The sequence below is a fragment of the Quercus lobata genome, chromosome 3, assembly GCF_001633185.2.
Source record: "Quercus lobata isolate SW786 chromosome 3, ValleyOak3.0 Primary Assembly, whole genome shotgun sequence".
NCBI classification, from domain to species: Eukaryota; Viridiplantae; Streptophyta; class Magnoliopsida; order Fagales; family Fagaceae; genus Quercus; species Quercus lobata.
Window position 1 is genome coordinate 31730539 of NC_044906.1, and position 3517 is coordinate 31734055.

Consider the following 3517-nt stretch of genomic DNA (forward strand, 5'->3'; position numbering starts at 1 on the left):
TATGAGTCTTGTGACTTAGGTTTGATTTTTTATTTAGTTAATAGTTATTACTCATTGTGATTTGTGAATCTGTGAACTGTGATATGATTTCTTTAACTTTTTATATAAGCTGTAATGTTGTGACTTGGGTTTGATTTATTATTAGTTTATTTAGTTAATAGTTATTATTTGTTAGGTTCTAAAGTTTAGGACTTTATGTATTTAGAACTCTAATTTGTATTGTTGGCAAACCATGATCAAAACAATGTGTTTAGAAGTGTTTAAAGCTAGCTCAAAGTTGTATGTCAATGTAAAGTTGGAATCGAGTGTAAAGCAGAAAGCAGTATGGCTTTCGGCTTGGCTCGATCGATCGAAGCTTAGGCTCGACTGATCGAACGTCGGGCAGATTGCTTTTCTGCAGAATTTTCCAACTCAGCCCTAGTTGTTTTAAAATGTTTTTAGGGTTTCTTATTTGTCCTAAGTATAAAAGGCAAACCCTAGCCACGTTTTAGTGTTGCTCATATTGCGGTTTGTGTAAATCTCTTGTGAGATCTAGAGGAGCTTTCCTTTACACAAACTTAGAGTTTTGATGATCAAAACAGTTGCTGCCATTAAAGTTTAAAGAATACACAAGCGGGGGTGCTTGTAGCTGGTGGGAATCCAAAGAAAGAAGGAGTCCGTGGATTCGGAGCTTGCACGTGGTCGTGTCAGTAAATTCTACTGGTTGGTAGCATTAGGAAGTCGAGCGGGGGTGCTTGTAAGTCCTTTTGTATGAACTTCAATTCTTTCTGATAGTGGATTCAAGTTTACCTTGAGGATAGCTAGGTCAAATCCTCCCCAGGTTTTTACCGGTTTGGTTTCCTGGGTGATCATATCATGTGTTTTTTATTTTCCGCTGCTTTGCATGATTTGATCTTTATTATTGTGATAACCTAGAATTGTTTAATTGGATTAAGTAACAACTTGGCTAATTACCTAGGTTTAATAAATTGTTTAAGGGGTCTAAAAACTGTCAAGTGGTATCAGAGCGGGTAGCTCTTTTGTTTTTGATCCTTTGATCTCTGAGCTGATCCTTGACCCCTGTTGTCATGGAACACGGACACTCTCTAGTTATTCCTCCTCACTTTGATGGGAATAATTATACTTACTGGAAAGTAAGGATGAAAGCCTTCCTGAAATCCATTGATGAGAGGGTGTGGAACTCCGTTGAATACGGATGGGAGAAGCCCACTACTCCTGTTAGTGAGTGGCAAACTTCTCAGAAAGAAGCAGCTTCGTTTAATAGCAAGGCTATGAATGCGATTTTTAATGCTGTTTCTATGGAGGAATTTAAGAGAATCTCGAATGTTGAGATCGCTCATACTGCTTGGAATATCCTCCAGACTGTGCATGAAGGCACAAAGGCTGTCAAAATAAATAAATTGCAGCAATTGACTTCTAAATTTGAAAGCATTAGGATGTCTGATGATGAATCTTTTGATGAATTCTATGCTAAACTGAATGATATTGTTAATTCTGCTTTTAACTTGGGTGAAATCTATGATCAACCTAAAATTGTTAGGAAGATTCTTAGATCTTTGACTGAAAACTTTAGACCCAAGGTGACTGCCATTACTGAAAGTAAGGATGTGGACTCCATCCCTGTTGATGAGCTTGTAGGATCTCTTCAATCCTATGAGTTGGATCTACCCAAAACTTCCAAATCCAAATCAATGGCTCTTAAGTCAGTTGATGATGTTGAAGTGGTGGATTTGATGATGAGCTCTCTGCTACAGAGATTGCCTATCTTGCCAAGAACTTTAGAAATTTTCTCAGGAATAACAATAGAAAGGCAAGAGGCACAAACACTGCTGAACCTAGAAATTTTAGGAAGTATGATCCCACTAAGGTTAATAACAATGATAAACCTAGAGAAAGAGTAGGTCAATCTTCCAATAATTCTTTGGGCTCTCAATGTTTTGGATGTCAAGGGTATGGACACTTGAAATCTGAATGTCCAACCTATTTGAAGTCTATGGGTAAGGCTATGGCTGTAACCCTTAGTGATGGTGAAGTTTCTGATCATGATTCTGATTGTGATGAGGATGGAAACTTCATTGCTTTCACTGCTACTGCTGTAGTTGATGAGAGCATATCTGTTGAAGAGAACCCTTCTGATGGGGAACTCTCTGAAGATGCAGATCTTCAAGAGGCCTATAACAAACTTTGCAAAGTTGCTGCAAAGGATGCTATGAATGTTGAACTTGGCCTAAAGAAAATTGAATCTCTTGAGCTTGAAAAGAAAAATTTGCTTGTTAAATTGTTTGATGCTAATGATCTTTTGAACAATGTGAAAACTGAAAACATGCTTTTACTTGATAAAGTTAAATCTTTGGAACTTGATTTATCTGTTGCTAGATCTGCTAGTTCTAAACTTGATCAAATGCTGAGTGTTCAAAAGTCATCTTCTGACAAAACTGGTTTAGGTTATGTTGATAGCATCTGTGTGTCCGCTCCCCATTCCACTAAGTTTGTTCCTTCATCTTCTTTTTCTGAACCTTCTGCGAGTGAGATAGTGAGTGAAACTGTCAAACCCCCTGTGAGTGAGGTTGCTAAACCCTTAGAAGGTTCATCATCTAGGAAGATTAGGGTTGATCTGAAAGAATCTAAGCCTAAGAAGCCTACCCTATCTAAGGACAAGACACATGATAAACTTGCATGGGTTTGTCATTTTTGTGGAAAGACTGGACACATACGTCCAAATTGCTACAAGCTGCAAGCTGCAAAGAGAGCAAACAAACCAAAAGTACCTGTGTCTCAAGCACTTGATCCTATGGTACTTATTGGTGATTTGGTAAAGGCTTTAAACCTTTATTCTAATCCTGGAGTTGGAAATCATTCTCAAGTGAATAAGAACTCCAATGCTCGTGGTGCATCTAAAAAGTTTTGGATGCAAAAGACTCGACCTAACTGAGTCTTTCTGACATGGTCCTTGTGCTTCATTGCTCTACCCTTTGTGACCATTGTTATTTTGTTTTTTTTTGTCTCTAGGATTTGCATAGCATAACATTCATGCATTTCATTCTAGGTGTTTTTATTTTTTTAAAATAATAATAAAAAAAAAAGGGAAAAGGAAGCACATTTTGTTTTTGCACTATTCTTCTTGGTTTTTGAGAACAAGGTTGGTCAATTTATTTTCACATAACATGTTTTTGTACCTTGTTTAGCTTTGATGAGCTTATTTATTGCACTCTACTAGTTGAAGATTTGTAGTGCATGTTGTGTGGGAAAGATGTGTATGGTTTTTGATTACTATGTCTTAATCTTGAAGTCACATGTTTTTAAATGTTGGACTTGAACTTTTAGAGAAAGGCATAAATAACCATCTCACCACTGTTCACTAGCCAATCATGAACACCTTAGTGCATATCATAAGATTTTGTGCTCAAGAAAGTGTAGCACATGCACAAAAAGAACATAAGGTGAAGCCTCGGTAAAAGTGCTTAATTCTTAAAATCTAATTGGTGTGTACTATTAGGCTTGATGCCAAACTCACATA